Genomic DNA, 17,038 nt, shown 5'->3' with positions numbered 1-17,038 from the left:
CAACAAGACCAGGTCAAAACCTAGTATATGGCTGGCCCGGCTGACCAATGGTGTTACTTCATCACTCAGTCAGTCAGTCACAGACATTTGCGTTTATAGGGCTGGCCCCGCTGTTGCGGTCCAGCCAAAAATATGTTGAAATACACAATGAACTAAAATATGCATATAAATTTCAGTCTTTTTAAAAATTATTATTATTATTTTATTTTATTTTTTTTTTGCTTGTTTCGAGATTCATCGCGAAAAAGCATTTTTTATTTTAAAAACAAAATCAGCCATTTGACATGAATTTGATGATGGTGAGCCCAGTATACTTACGGTCAGTTGTGCTTCCGTGTCTGATTCACATATTGACCTGAGTATGTCAAAGATTAATAAGGCTAGAGCCTGACTTAAACCCAAGACTTGGTCTTCAGGATTACATCACTGCTTTGAAGGATTACTTTTTGCCAGTTTTCCCCCTTGCATGTAGCACTTGTGAATATGAAGTGGAGGCTAAAATATTGACTGCCATGTAAAGTATGAACCGTAAATACAGTATTTACGGTCTATTTTAACGCGTTGGATCAAGTCGTGTGGAAAAGAAGCCTTCTGTTGTGGCGTTCTGTCCTCGTGCACGGGAGCGCGCGGGCGGGTGTGGGGGGGGGGGAGCGGCTAGGCTACAGGATCGTTAGCCTAGCGGCGCTCGGGGTGGCAGAGGCCTGAGCGGAGCAGGGCGAGCTGGCTCCCTCCTCATCTGTCAGGGGTTAATTAGAGACGGCGTTCAGACATGGCTAATTCTCCGCTCCGTCACATCCTGAGCTCAGCCCCGCTGGCACTCGGCCAGCCGACCAGCAGGGCACGGCAGAATCCCCCCCCCCCCATTGGTCCGGGGCTCCAGGGTGGGGGGCGGGGCTCCCTGATCCAGCATAATGATTGCAATCATGCCTTGTTTTGGATCGGCCAAGGGATAACTGCATGGGAAGTGGCAAAACAGAGGCAACTTCACTGTAGTTTGTTTGCCCGTTCACTGTATTTGTTTGCTCTCTCTCTCTCTCTCTCTCTCTCTATTCTTCCTATTTGCTGGTCTATCCCTGTGTTTTGTTTTCCTTTTCTTATAATATTTCAATACAGCATACTTGTTGTGTCCATCTCTGACTGTCTGCCTACATGTGTGTCTATGAACGCAGCTTTAAAAAAACTTGCTTTATCTTTATGAGTCGGTACCGAAGGTCAAAGTACAGTTTGACATTCAGTGAAGTAATTGAGAGCTCGGTTAGGACAAAGGATCCCCAGGGGTAGCCTCGGGACAGTTTTCTAAGAACTGTTGTTATTGCGTTTGCGGTGTACCTCCGCGGCGCCATTATCTGTTCCCCCGCGCCGTTGGCCGCCGACCAAAACAAAGAGACGACACATAGATGCGCATCATCTAACGCTATCGCATCGCGGCGCTGTCATTGAAATGGTAATGCGTCGCCTGACGCCTTCGGCATTCATGTGCTAATGTGCCGTTCATCCGGGGCCCACGTTCCCCCTTGCCGGTGATGACACGGAGGTATGCGTCTTCTTCTTCTGGGGTGTCTTCAGATCCGCCGCAGGCCGGGCATCTGCGTTGCCATGGAGAGGAGAGCCTCGCCGCTCCGGCGGAGGAAGGGAGGGGCCGGTGCCTCGGCCCGCGGCTCCCTCGCCGGGAGCAGGGAAGGACGGGCCACGCCCGTGACGCAGGCGACAAGGTGCGTGCAGGACTGCAGTGGTGGGATGCCTGTACTGATGGTGCAAGTCACACTTACATTTAAATTGCTGTCACATACTATGTTGGTTGCAGTGTCCTATTAACTCCAAAAAGCATAAAAAATAATTTTTCAGCACTTTTTGTTCCGGTCAGGGAACTTTGCAAATGCACCAATCCAATGTGTGTGTGTGCGTGCGTGCGCGTGCATGTGTGTGCGTGCATGTGTGTGCATGTGCATGTACGTGTCTGTGCATCGTGTGCACGTGTTTGTGCGTGTACATGTGCATGCATCGCAGCATGCATGCATGTGTGCGCGTGTGTATCTGTATGTGTGTGTGTGTGCGTGCGTATCTGTGTGTGTGTGTGCGTGTGCGTGCATGTGCGTGTGTATGTGTGTGTGCATGCGAGTGTGTGTGCGCGTACTTGTTTTCAAACAAAGACTCCGTTTGATGGGATCTCATGCAGATAGGTTCTCCCGCCTGTCGCTGCACTCGTCAGCTCGCGCCTCTCAGAACTGCCGCTCTCTGCACACAAGGCGCCCCTGCCCCTCATTACCGTGTGCATTCCACAGAGGGTGGCTGCTGTGTGGGTTTAATTAAGCAATCCACTCCGCGAACTCTGCACCCGGAGTTTCGGGATCTACACCACTCGCGCTCCATGCTAACACGCTTCTGACTGACACTCGCAGATTAATAATGCTCTTCTTCCGTTCCCCCAGTCCCACCCCCCACCCCCCCACCCCCCCATCTGGGATATTATAACATTCCCCCGGTCATCCTATCACATTCCAGTCATAATACACAGTGCGCACGAGCGCCTGTATGACAAAGCCACGGCTGTGTGCGTGTGTGCGTGCGTGTGTGTGTGCGTGTGTGTGTGTGTGCATGTGTGCGTGTGCGTGTGCGTGTGTGTGAAAGGAGAGCATTCTTGGGTGTCTTCGCCACTGCGAGCGCAGAGAGAGTTACATGTCAAGTTATCACGGCCAAATTAATTTCTGGCTTGTGGATTAAAGTCCAGATGCGGTGGAGGAAAGTACAGGGGCTCATTAAAGGGGAGGGTGTTGCTCAGTAACAAAAAAAAAAGCGCTGACTCGTTTCTGGACTTCGAGAATAACCCCACTGTCCTATAGGAACGCTTCCATCCCGCCCCCCTCAAAGGCAGCTTGGGAATGCTAAAGGGTAAAAGTTTAACAAAATAATAATAACATCAAAGTATGGTGAATTGAAATGTTACATTACAGGCATTTAGCAGACGCTCTTATCCAGAGCGACTTATACAACATTTTTACATTGTATCCATTTTTACAGCTGGATATATACTGGAGCAGTGCAGGTTAAGTACCTTGCTCAAGGGTACAACGGCAGTGTCCTACCCGGGAATCGAACCTGCAACCTTTCGGTTACAAGTCCAGTTCCTTACCCACTGTGCCACACTGCCGCCCAATGTAAGAATGTAAGAATTTTAATACAGTTGTCCCGATTGCGCATCCTCGTGTTACCAGATCCCTTTTGCTCCGTGAAGATTGAACCGCCATTTGTTTATTTTTTTTTGAGTTGGTTTGAAGTCCTGGCTTACTCCTCTCTAAATCTCCAGAAAAAAAAAAAAAGACTGGGGACTGGCTTATACGCTCCTCTTCCCGGCTTTCTCGTTTTTTCAGTATTTCGAAAGGAGCTTAAAGCCCAAAACAGCTCCTCCTTCCACCGCGTCGCAGTCCCCTTGTTTGTTTCCTGTCGCAGCTGTGTGGTTCAACCTCCCAGGGACCCTGGTGTAGAGCAGGATCACTGCAGAATTATGTGCCCCCTCTTGTTTTTTTTGTTTTTTTTTTCCCTCTGCAGTAATCTCCACAGCAAAGGTGGTTTTTTGGCTGGAGGTGTAACCTTCGCCGATTTTTGCATACCCGAGTCGCGCTTTGTTTAAATTCCCGAAGATCAAAGGCCCAATGCAAATTCCTGCAGACGTTACCGCATTTGATGTTTTTTGTGACACAAATTGCCGTGGCGATTACGGCAGCCGGGCCCCCGCGCTCTCGAGCAGGGGGGCCAAACTGGCTCCTCGTCGCGGCCGTCGATTTCGCAGGATGAATCCTCGACGAAAAAAAAAACAAACAAACAAACGAACGGACGGCCGTCTGAAGCCCTTCCACAATAAGAGAGCTGTTCGTGTCGATAAAGCGATTTGGCTTCTCGTTCCCTTTCATCCGGCCCGACGTTGGGACATTTTCAGGCTTGGCTCCCACACTCCAAATTCCCAACGTGTGAAGGCCTCTCCTTTCATGACAGTTTGTCGCTGTGTTGCATTTTAACGGCTGAGGCCAACCAACCAACCAAGCTCCCGGTTACCAAGTGAGGTCTTTTTTTTATTTTATTTTCACCAGTTATCCACAGCGGTCTCAGTCTATGTTAATGCGCACCAAGTGTACGTCTGTAATTCAAGTGTTTACAGTGTAGTATTCTTAAAATAGAATATCTCCTGTATATACTTATCTTGCTTTGCAGGTACTGTATTCCCTTGGCTCCACTGTTGAATACTGAAAAACTGTGATTGTTTAGTAGTATGTACAGTAAAAAAAAATTCTGCATGTGAATTTTTATGTTTTTTCGTCATGAGCATGCGTTATGATGCTTTCAGTTCATAGTTCCGCTTTTAAAAAAAAAAAAATATATATGTTAGAATTTAATTATTTTTAAGACTCTCAATCTCAAATGAAAGTGTATATGTTTTATTCTATACTTTATGTTTTGTTTATCCACGTCTTGTTACTGAAGTAATGTTTAAACTTATTACCTAGTTGAGATTTCTCAGTGAAATAACCAAAAGACTAAACAGTAAGAGAGAAAGACGATGGCTGTTTTTTTTTTTTTTGACAGGCTTGTGGTGGCGTGTAGTTTTTTGGTCATGTGATACATTTCCCACGCCACAGCGAGTGCGGGAGGCTGTGAACTGAGCAGGGCTTGCTTAATCTCCTGTTATCACAGGGGTTCCTGTGGCCTACGCCGTTGCAACGGACTCCTCCTCTGTGGTTCTCCTCTAAGTTTCTCCTCAGAGTCAGGGAGAGCTGGAACTAAGCTTGACTCCCCCCCCACGCTGGAGGACTCAGTGGCCAAATAAGCTGTCTCCTCCTCTGTGGTTCTCCTATATAGCCACTTTTCCACCGCATGGTACCGGCTCGGCTCGGCTCGACTCTCCTGGACTCTACTCGCTTTTGGTACCAGGTACTTTGTTTTCCACTGCAGATAGTACCCCCGTCGATGTAGCTGGTCGTCATTAGCGACGCCCAATGAAACGCGTTGCTCTGACCAATCAGTGTTCTCACGTCACCTTTTGGTATCGCCTCAGCTCACTTGGAACCTCGACAGAGGTGATACCAAAAAGGTACCAGGTACCAGGTACTATCCACAACTTCTCGCCGGATGGAAAACCAAAAAAGTTGAGTAGAGTCGAGTCGAGTTGAGCCGGTACCGTGCGGTGGAAAAGTGGCTAGAGTTTCTCCTCAGAGTCGGAGAGCTGGGGCTGAGCTTGACCTCCCCCCCCCCCCCCGCCGGAGGACTCAGTGGCCAATAAGCTGTGAGCTCCTGTACCTAATGAAGCAGAGGAAACTCTCTGCAGACTCCCCTTTGATCAGATCTCTCATCCTTGTTATAGTTTAACTTTCTGCAGCACAAGTCTTTGATTTGTGGCTCAGCGTGTTTAACTCACGACACAAATTAGAACAAATTGTGCTTTTTTTTCCTAGAGCATTGTTGCTTGGAATTTGTCACTATAAAAAAAAAATGATATCAATGCATCAAGTTTTTATTGTATACTACCCGGAAACAGGAACGATGTGAGAAAACATTTAGGGCCTGCTTTACTAAGACACTTTAGTAAGTAGAAAACTTCTTTTTGCTCATGCCAAACCAATAACATGACCAGTGACTGATCACGGTACTTGTTTTGCACCAATCATTGGTTGTGTTATTAGTTTTTTGCGTGTGCTGAAAGGTTTCGCACGTACTAAAAGTCGTAGTAAATCAGGCCCTTAGTTTTAATGTCGCTCGCCAGGCAGACTGTGCGAATCCCTCCTCCGTTACAAGTGGGATACATAAATAACGTCTCTAATAAACACACAACAGTCCTTCTCACTGTGAATCCATGTGCGGGTATCAGTGCATCCATATTTCTCTTTGTGTGTGGGACGGTATAACAAGTAGTCCCACAGAGGTCTTTTTATGTTAGTGATAGTGAGTGGGAATGTTTCTATGTGTGTCCTAGTATGTGTATAGTCATGTTTATGCATAAAAATGGGCAAGTCTTTGGATTTCGAACGTGACACACAGTGGTGTGAAAAGTCACCTCTTCTTGTTCACAAGCATATGCTTAGCCGTCGTTTGATTTGAATACATTATGCCTGCCGGCAAGACGGTTAGGACCTCGCTCGAAAACAGCACAGTGCGTTGCACACAAAACGATTCAGGGCGAGCGCTTCGGAATTCGTACGGACGCCCCAGAAATCCATCTTTACTCTCCGTTCTGCCGATTCCACGTGTCCACTCGGCCGAGGCTGGATGTCTGAATGCAGTGTGGCACAGAATTCCGATTCCAAGCGGTCGTTCCATCTGAATTCCAGATGCATACATGAACAGATTCAGCCTGTCCTGGAATAGTTGGGTTTTTTTATTTCTCCAATGATTTCTCATGACATTTTTTTTTACTGTGTCTGCGTGGGTTTTGGGTGCGTTGCATGTGCACTTGAGAGAGTGAATGTGCAGGTGTGTGTGTGTGTGTGCCTGACTGTGTGTATGTGTGAGTGTGTGTGTGTTTGTGTGCCTGACTGTGTGTATGTGTGTTTGTGTGCCTGAGTGTGTGTTTGTGAGCGTGTGTGTGCGTGTGCCTGACTGTGTGTTTGTGTGCCTGACTGTGTGTGTTGGGGCCTGAGTTGTTGCTATGTGTGTTGTGTGCTGGTGTGTGTTGTGCCTGATGTGTTTGTGCTGACTGTGTGTGTGTGTGTGTGTTGATGTGATGTGTGTTGTGTGTGTGCTATGTGTGTGTGTTTGTGTTGTTCGTGTGGTGCCTGACTGTGTGTTTGTGTGCCTTGACTAGTGTGTGTAGTGTGATGTGTGTGTGTGTGTGTTTGTCGGTCTACGTGTGTGCATTTCTGTGTGCATTCTCGTCAGCAGGTATCTTGGCAGAGGTTTAACCTGTAGTTATTTTTATTTGTCAGTTATTGAAGGCAGCAGACAGCGGCGGCACTTAAAAAGATAACTTTGCCTGTGGGAAGGACTAGCTGCGAAGGATCAAGCTCAGCTTTTTTTTTTTTTTTTGTAATACTTTGCATTCCAGAAGCACAATCCCTGTTCTGTTGCTTTGATTATCTCTTTAATGCTGCGCCCTCTACCCCCACCCCCCACCCCCCCCAACCGCCCCACCCCCTTGGTATAAGTTCATTTGGAGATGGAGGTGATTGGGTGACCGAGGGGAAATGTTTGTGGTGCGGTGGAGGCGCTGACACGTTTGAGACATTTTTAAAACGTGTTCATGACAGACGCTAGACCTCTGACAGGCAGCGCTGTGCCTGAGGGGTGTGAAAGAGGCTCGGCGGGCGGGCGGCGGGCTGCGGGAAGGTTTCGGGGTGCCATGTGCCAGTCCTCCTTCACTCCGGCGGTAGACAGGTAGAGCTCTGCCTAAAAAAAAAACTGTGCTTCTTCACTTCTACTGGGCGACGTGTTGCCTTGGATACCGGCGTGACCCAGCCGTGCGGCAGGCTCATTTGTAGATCAAAACGATAAAAATTTAGGACTGAGATTAAAAAAAAAAAACAAAGGAGACGCACTTGGTCACAGAGTGTCGTGCGTGAGATTCAGTCATCGAGGGGGGGGAAATAAAAGCTCAGCGGTGACAGTAACACGCACAGACCACGTAGAAAACTTTTCGCACGTTTCTGCCGTACCTTCTACGGTACGGTGTCAGACTCCCAGGTGCTCCTGGCGCTTGTCGAGCGAGCCGAGCGGCCGTGTAAAATCGCACTGCGGAACAACACCGCGGCGCGGCGCGTCTTAATTAACAGTAATTAGCGCCTTTCCCAGTCCGGTGTGGTGCAGTGGGACGGAGGGGTGGGGGTAGGGAGGGGGGAGGGGGGAGGGGGGGGGGCGGTGGAGAATGGCTGTAGGCGCTGCAGCGAGGGAATAAATAATTCCGTAAGAAAAAAAGCCGAGGAAGCTCGCGCTGGCGGAGACACACACCGCCGGCAAGTTGAGCAGCGCTAAGTAACAGACCCGCCATCAAAGCGAGGCTGCTCTCCCCGTCCCGCGAAATCGCCCCAACGCAAACGTTCGGGGGTCATGGTGCGTGTCACTATCTGATGTTGAGAAGAATTAAGAAATAAAACGGCATTAAGGACAGCTGAGATTGGAATGTAAGCAACCTTGATCTATTCAACACTTTCAGTGATATATACTGTACATATATCATAATATAAAATAAGAAATATAATAATATGAAAAGTAGTAGCATTATTGTATGCTTTGAAGTATTATTACCCCATTACCTACTATATTTCTTCGTGTAAAAAGGTCAAATCGCATGTTTGCTTGGTGTTTTTTTTGGGTTAAATATTGATGATGTGACACCACCAAAACATTGGCTGGTGGGATGTTTGGTGTGATAGACCAGGGTACATAATATATGACGATATGATAATATATCATGTATTGTTAGTATTTTGAGAGTATACCACCTGTATCATTGCATATACCCTTCCTTCCCCAGTGCAGTGACATATCCATTAGTCCTCAGTACCCCTGGGTATATCACTGTATCTTTAACTCCAGGACATAAAAAAAATAGTTTGGTGTCACAACTTTGTGTATAGAGAGGCATATAAATACAGTGACTACTTTTGTAAGCAAAAATATCATTTTGTGTGAAATATTGAGGCCGAAGCAGGTAAATGGTAGTGTTGCTAGGAAAGGGGCTCACTGGTGACCAGAGTTCTGCAGGGACTTCACTGCCAAGGGCTGCGTCGAACTGATCTTTGGCGCACCAGTTGTGTAGAATAGCAACTGTTTGGACATAGAATATACTGCATGTGCACGCAAAACAACAACAGAAATCAGGAGCAAGGAGGCTGGCAGTTTACTGAGGAGCTGGGCTCACAGAACAGAGACCGTAGTCTCAAATCCCAGGTGGCATACTACTATTGCACCACTGAACAAGACAGCTGAGTTGCATCGGTTAATATCCAGCTGTGTACAGTGTTACAGTAGGCGAGAGTGACGCAGGAGTCTACGAAACAAATAAACGGTGATAATAATTGCTTTTGCCGTCAGTTCATGAAAGAAGTCCACTCAGCTGTGCCACGGTGTTGATAAAACATTCCAATGTGGCTCTGGAATCATTCTTTCAAAGTGCAGGACCTGAGATTGAAAGAGCGAGAGCTGGAGAGAGAGAGAGAGAGAGAGAGAGAGAGAGACAGAGGGAGATTGAAAGAGCGAGAGCTGGAGAGAGAAAGAGAGAGAGAGAGAGAGAGCAAGAGAGACAGAGGGAGATTGAAAGAGCGAGAGCTGGAGAGAGAGAGAGAGAGAGAGAGACAGAGACAGAGGGAGATTGAAAGAGCGAGAGCTGGATAGAGAGAGAGAGAGAGAGAGAGAGAGAGAGTGTTGGCTGATTTAAGTGCGCAGGATGCGCTGATTCCCAGGAATGTTTGAACTTCACAGAGTCAGAGCGGAAGTCAAGTGAGATTGTGCAGAATTGCAAAAAAAGACAGAATCCAGAGAGTGCACGTTGCATTTGGATCAGGGCAATTCACCAAGGCCATTTACCACTGCTGAAAGTGCACCTGCGTTTTAACACTGAAATGAGTGTCCATTACCGGTTTTATGCGTAGTGGCGATTTGGTTTCCCTGTAATTTGTGCGACGGCATTCACAAACCCAGGGTACCTCTAATGATACAACGGAGGAGGAGCGCAAATAATTTCCGTTGTACCACTGTCACACGAAAATATATAACCGTTTTAGATTTACTTTAATTACACTGTTGGGTGGACGGGCTCTTTCTTTGTTCCAGTTATGAACGCTTTGCGTTTGTAGTCGGTTCGAGGGGATTCATAAAGGACGCGCTGGCGCGATCGAGCCTTTGGCGGGGGGGCAGCGGCGGGGCTGCGGTGAACCGTCATTGTTCGAAAAGCGCGCGAGCGGCCTTCGCAACGGCACAGCCATCGCCGAGAACGGAAAAAAAACAAAAACCCTTTGCGCGGCTCGACTGACGCTTTAACAGCCGAAACAGAATTTCGTCTTTGCGTCGAGACGTCAGATGCCTTGCCAGGAGAGAGAGACAAACCACAAAATCTCTTCCCCCCCCCATCCCCATCCCTATCCTCATCCCCATCCCTCTCCCTCTCCCCCTCGCCCTCTTTCTCTCTCTCTCCCTCTCCTCTCCTTTGCTTTAAATCTGGAACTGAATGAGAACATCAAAGGATTTGTCCTCAGAATATACATTGTTGTTGCAGCACCCAGAAAAAAAATACAGGGATTTTTTTTTTTTTTTTTTTTTTTTTTACAAAAATAGAAAGCTACAGAGGATTGGGTTCAAAATGGGTGGATTACCGCTTTTGTCTCCTCCTTTCGAATATCTGATTCTTCATCACCGCCTTCATCGTCCTCACGTCGGTCCAACTCTCCCACAAAGTGAGAACAACATCCATTCAGGCTTGCAGACATAATCCTGCCCAAACAAGGTGGATAAGGTTAGCAGGACCCCAGGGCCAGTAGGTTGGCGTTTTATATAGTTTGAAGTAGTCGTGCTCCCTTCTTGTTGTCATTAGAAGATCTCTTTAATCTGACTCTCAGGAAAAGTTCATACAGCAAACCACATGTAGAAATTCCACTTGAAGAGAAGTCTTGATGCTGACAAAACAAGTCCTGGAATTTGAAAGGATCCCCAAACTTGTGCTTTTGCTTACCTGAGGGTTTAACATACTTGCCTTATCTTTACACAAAGACCACCCAGAAGGTGACTACTCACGTCTCACCTTTCCTGTGTGTGTGTGTGTGCGTGTGTGTGTGCTCGTCTGTGTATGTGTGTGTGTGTGTCCAACAGCTGGCCCCTTTTTGTAGATATTCTACATACTTTTCTCTACATATTAACACAGAGGGCTGACTACAGCTGTGTGAACAGAGCCCAGAAGAACCTCTGAGACTCTGGATGAAATTGGTACTGACATGGGTTTGAATTTTTTTTCCCAAAACCCACTATAAAAAGAAGCACGGATATGTGGAGGGGGCATTCTTACTGGAATATGTGGGGTCTTTTTTTAGCCACTTCATTTTTCCCCAGTGCAGAATAGTTTGTACATAATTATTCAGCCATTACATCGACTATGTCAATCTGTGTTAAGTGTTTCCTTGATGGGGCCTCCAGTGGCGTAGCCCGTAGAGGGCTTTCCATGTGCTCATTGCGAGCCGCAACGTCGGCGGTTCGAGTCTGACCGCTGACCTTTGTCGCACGTCTCTCTCTCTCCTTCTCTCTCCTCCTAGTTCTTCCTGTCTCTCTACACTATCCTGTCTAATAAAGCTTAAAAAAAGCCCCAAAAAAAGTGTTTCCTTGATATCCAAAGCCAGGCTACACTCTTGATTTGGAGTGTGGACATGAACAAACATTTCAGGGAGACAGGACAGCTCTGCTGTGTGGCGGGTGCTATTTATTTAGCTGGTGATAAAATGTCACTTTGATGGTTCTAAGGTCATATGTCAAGCAATATCCGCTACATGCTTATAGATATCCAATATACTGCACCAGTTTATAATCACCATTATGCTGCTTGCCTAGTCTTGATTTTGGAAGTTCAAACTCTGATGGAACAACTCAAATACTTAACTCTTCTGGCAAAGGCTTCCAGCAATCCCATTTGTGGAAACAAGTTTCTCCAGATTTGGATGGTTGTGGTATTTTTTTCATTTAAAGTGTCGACTGTGACAGAAGTAAGTCTCTTTAGCTAAATGGCTAGCTGGCATTCTTAATTCTCAGCTTGCTTACTAACTTTTCAGGAAAAATATTGTTATGGTGGCTGGATATTTATGAGCCTGACTTGAGTGTATCTTTAAAATAAATATATATAATACAGCAACTGTGACTGGTTGAATCACCACTGGCAATTGGAATCCTACCAAGACTAGAATGTTATTTTTGTCAGAGATGGTTACTCACCATTGGTTTATAGCAAAGCACATCCATGAAGTTGTTGGCATTGGACAGAGAAAAGTGTCAGGCTCACATTATGAGCCTAGCAAGTGAGGCTATTAGCTTTCTAAGAGTTCCTTGCCTCGTGAATTTTTTATAACGCGTTTCACATTTTAAAGCATTTTGGAGCATCCGTTTATTGACAGATAATTCTGGCTTTGAGAAAACAGCCCGGATGATTTTATTAATGGAAGATCATTTTCGTTTGGGTTCTCCACTGTACTCTTCATTTTGTTGCTACTGCTCAGAACTTTTTTAGCGTCTGAGAAAAAAACTAGATCTACTAAAACTTGAAAAGCATCATCCCACATTCACAACAAATTTTTTTCGTTGTCTGCGTGATCACACTTTGTTATCACAACCTCATTTGCATACAGTATATAATACATTTTATAAATGTAATACATTATTTTTTAAAATACCTAGTTTTTCATTAAAAGTGATGCCTTTATACTTGACCCTATTGCATGTCTAGATTCAGGTTCACATTGCTGGAGTCATGGTTAGATCAGTTATAAATAACCTGTGAGAAATACTGGAGATTAACTGTTTTCTATGTTGGACTTCCCTATGGTAAGTATTCATCATTTTATGACCTGTAATGGAGTGAAATTTAAGTAACAAAAGAACAGATAGCATGAAACCCTTCAAAAACAGCAGAGTAAATCAAATCAGTGAGCCAGGTCACTCATAGTAAAACAGAAATCGTACATGAAAAACCGGCAGAAATGTTTTTCTCCTTCTTTATAAGGTAATCCCCTGCTCCTGAAGCCGCTTGCCTCTTAGTGATTGATCAGTGGCTGAAATGGAGGACGGTGTTCATGTGATATTACCGTACGGGGAACATTATGATCTACGTGGAGCAGAAAAGAAAACTTTTTTTTTCAAAACTTTTTTCTACTCCATGTAGATCAAAACCCCTACAAAACGACTCATTAACAACCTTGAAACCTACCTTAAGCCTTTACCAGAACAACCCAGCTCCCCCATTTACATTTGTTACAGCCAGCGTGCCCGGTCCAATATGGCGCGAGTCCTTCGCAGCAACAGGCAAGCAGCCAATGCAGTGTCTCGTATATGATGTGAAGGCATGCGGGCTTGGGCATGCTCCTGGTGTAGTGCGTGTGTGCGTGCTGAGGCATGGGGGGCGGGTGCCGGGTGGGGCAGCGTGGCGCCGCTGCTCGGGCGCTTCCCCAGGCGAGTGACCGGCACGGCCTGGCGTTCGCCGCCAGAGGTTAGCTATCGGCGCTCCTGACTCGCTCGCCCACACGGCGGCTTATCAGAAGCCGCGCCCGTGACTGCCTCAAGGGAGGGCGCTGGCCAGCCTGCTGTATCCCCGCTTCAGACTGGCCTACCGGTCGCGCTATGGAAAACACTTGACTCATGTGTCATCCTTCCAATACTGCCAATCACTCCCAAAAGTCATACTGACAGACGTACTCTACTGTTAATTCGGACATCAAATCTTTACCAATCTGCCCATATCCTACTATAGCTATATTAACACATGGAAAATGTGAAATTGTTTTAATTTATTTTAATTTATTGACAAATAAAATCACTTTAAATCAGTATTTTGTGTCAGATTATTGACCGATTTCTTTCACAAAGCAATTAGCTATGTAAAAAGTGTCTGACGCGGCCCTAAATAATTTCAAAAGCGCTCACCGTAACTACTACCGCACCTGTCGCATACTGTGCCTACTCCCATCACCGCTGGTTGTGTCTTCCAGCCTCCTGCATTCTGCGTTTTTTTTTAGGGTTAACGTTAAGTTGTCTCATCGGTGGGTAACGTTAGTTTCACAATAAACCATTATGACCTTTCTACAGTTCAAACGCTATTTTTCACTTGTCACTCACTTCTTTTGTGATGCATAGTTTTTGTATTTGTTTTTGTTTGTTTTTGTATTTTATTGTGTTGTATTGCATTATAATGTGTCGCATTGTAAATGTGTTTCAGTGTTTTGTTCCGTGATTCTTTCATTACCTTTTACTGTGTTATTCTTCTTCTTTTTTTTTTTTTTTTTTTCGGTTGGACGAACTGAAAACACCCGATGAAAACACCTGTTCCACCTCGCCCTTTGAATGCAAAATGAGTTATGCATGGGGCACAACACGCTCCAGCTAATGCTGGTGTGTGTGTGTGTGTGTGTGTGTTGTGTGTGTGTTGTGTGTGTGTGTGTGTTGTTGCTCTCTGGCACTCCTCTGTCAGAATGAGAACAGGAGAGCAGAGATGTGTGCTGGAGAGATCTGTTTCATATTTCTCAACAGGCACTGCGCCTTTCTTTCCGTCAGAAATGAAGGGAAACAAATTATGCCTGCTCCTCATCTGCACACAAAGACCCAAACAGATGTCACCCCGACCTCGCCCCCACCCCCCCTTCCCCCCCCCTGCCACCCTCCACCCCCACATACACACTTTTATAGGGGCGACATAGCTTGGGAGGTAAGAGCGGTTGTCTGGCAGTCGGAGGGTTGCCGGTTCGATCCCCCGCCCTGGGCATGTCGAAGTGTCCCTGAGCAAGACAACGAACCCCTAACTGCTCCGGTGAATGAGAGGCATCAATTGTAAAGCGCTTTGGATAAAAGCGTCACCTAAATGCAGTCCATTTACAATTAACTTTTTATAAATGCCATACATTAAGTTACTTGGCTGAGTGAGGTGTCACTGCCTTGACTGTGCGTACCTTCTTTATGTAATAGCGAGTACAGCCTCAAACAGACTGGAAGTCTTTCTCCTGCAGAAGTATGTGAAATCGCCATCGAATGTGACCTTCAAATCAAACGAGCGACATCCCTGTTCCGCCATTCATCAGCTCACCGAACGCTTTGTTAATGTGCTTGACCGCTCGGCGCTCTCTCTCTCCTTCTCTCTCTCTCTCCTGATCCTCTGGATCTTCAGGAGGAGGCGCGGAGGAGTCCACACAACACAGGGTGTGCCGTGCTCCACGGAGGTCAGACCTGGAGAGCATGGAGGAGGAGGAGGAGGAGGAGGACCAGGAGGAACAGGTACAGGAAGTGCTTTATTACAGGCTCCCCAGTCACATGCCCCCGGACGGAGGAAAATGACAGTCTTTCTCACTGAACTTGATACGCCACTTCCCCCTCCCCCCCCCGGACTGAAAAGGCAGAGATACCGCCTCGCGCAAATTTCCCGAATTCCTGGCGATTTTGAATTCAACAGCTAGCGCCGGGGGGGTGGGTGGGGGTGGGAGGGGGGTGCCGAGAGGCACACAAAAGTTCAGAGGGATCTGCCGTTTCCTGCGTTAGGGTGGTTTTTAAAGGTTTATCACTTCGGAAAGGAATGAGTGGGCATGCGGGCAATATATCCAGCGCCCCATAAGCCCCCCCCTTCCCTGACCCTCATGTATATCACACTTTGAAACTGTCGCTGTCCTTCGTGTCACGAAAACCAATATGTTTTCACTGACAACACAGCCCTGGCGCCGAGAAGCAGCCACAGCGTAGGAATTGAAATTGGCATGTGATAAGTAGGTTAATGTACGTTTTAGCTTTGTTCAGTGTAAAGCCTGTATGCATGTTGAGCCCCTGCTCCAGTCAAGAGGAAATCTACTTCCGTTAAGACCTGGTTTGACTCTATCTAATGTAACCAGCCTGCAGTGCCTTTTGTCTCAGTAGTGCTCTGCACCCTTGGTCTCAGAACTCTTCTGAGCAAGGTACCATTCTGTGATGTTGTCAGCACTGAGGTCAAAGTTCCATGGATGACTCCATTGATTTTTGAAGAGGGGGGGGGGGGTCCCGCAAGACCTTGGATGAGGTCGGGGAGGTCACCCGCCGACCAGCATCGGGTGGGCCTCAGGCAATCATATGGAACCCCAGTGCAAGGGCCTCCATCACAGGGTACCTGTGCCCTCAGGTATTTCCTTTCATACGGCAGTGCAGAAGTCCCCGTGGTTACCTGACTCTTCACTGTCGTCCTCTGAGTGTTTCTGCCATCTGGAAGGTTAGGCCATAGTTTTGTCCGAAGACCAATAAAGCCTTCTAGAGGCTTGATGCATTACATTACATTACATTACAGGCATTTAGCAGACGCTCTTATCCAGAGCGACTTACACAACTTTTACATGGCATTTTACATTGAATCCATTTATACAGCTGGATATATACTGCAGCAATGCAGGTTAAGTACCTTGCTCAAGGGTACAGCGGCAGTGTCCTTACCCGGGAATCTAACCTGCGACCTTTCGGTTACAAGCCCAGTTCCTTACCCACTGTGCTACACTCCACTCCACTGCATGAAGCAGTTCACTTCTTGTGTGTGTGTGTGCGTGGGGGGTAAGCAATTTAGATTGCAAACCTTCTTCACTTATTCAATTTAAATTCAGTTTTAAAAACTGGTGTATGAATTAAGGGTACACCCTATTAAATAAGTGAAAATATAATATTGGCACATCTATGTAAATACAAAATGTAATATTGAATAACTATGATACAGTATTTCATCTATGAGCAGCAGATATGCTCTTGGCTAAAGCATAGTTTCAAACACAGGGTTGCTCTTCTGTTCATGGCAGGGGTTTGTAGATGTTGCAGGACTTTCATTTAGCAATCAGCTCATTTCACACAATCTCCTTCACAGAAAAGGATGTTTTTACATAAACACCTTCACAGGAAGGATTATAGACAGGAAAAAACAAAGTTAAAATGTTTCTGTGAACAAAACTTGAAGCGTCCTCGTTATACCCATATATAAACACAAATATAACTACTCACTAGATTTAAGTGTGGCTGAAGATCTGTGTTGAATGCCTGCATGTCCGCCATAAAGTTTCTTATTTATTTTTATTTATTTTTTTACAATGTGATATCTTCCAAGGCATGTTTGCGTAATATAATCCCTCACATGCAAAAAGAAATCTTCAAATAGACGCTCTCACACACGCACTCCGAGAGTTCCAGGTGTGTCAGATCTTAACGATGGTTCTAAGGTACAACATGGCTCAGTGTTAACAAGCACAGAGTAAATATGTTACACGTGAATTTGGAGGAACAAAATAATGGGACCCCTGTTGCCTCTCAAGCAAATGTGCTGAGTAAACAGGTATTCCAGTCTATTATGCTATAAACTTATTCTGGCAAGAAAAGAAAATGC

The 17,038-nt window shown here is 46.2% G+C and overlaps 1 long non-coding RNA gene across 1 annotated transcript in view; it reads left to right on the top strand.

Moving 5' to 3' along the window:
* LOC135249536 (uncharacterized) overlaps positions 1-14,930 on the top strand; it is a 50,556-nt gene extending 35,626 nt beyond the window's left edge. Inside the window, exon 4 of the long non-coding RNA XR_010328724.1 lies at positions 14,828-14,930. This is a non-coding gene — a long non-coding RNA (uncharacterized LOC135249536). The remainder of the gene's footprint in view (positions 1-14,827) is intronic.
* The last annotated feature ends 2,108 nt before the right edge of the window (positions 14,931-17,038 follow it).

The sequence above is a fragment of the Anguilla rostrata genome, chromosome 2, assembly GCF_018555375.3.
Source record: "Anguilla rostrata isolate EN2019 chromosome 2, ASM1855537v3, whole genome shotgun sequence".
Lineage (NCBI taxonomy): Eukaryota > Metazoa > Chordata > Actinopteri > Anguilliformes > Anguillidae > Anguilla > Anguilla rostrata.
The sequence above is the reverse complement of the archived record's forward strand: the minus strand, read 5'-3'. Positions and strand labels throughout refer to the sequence as shown.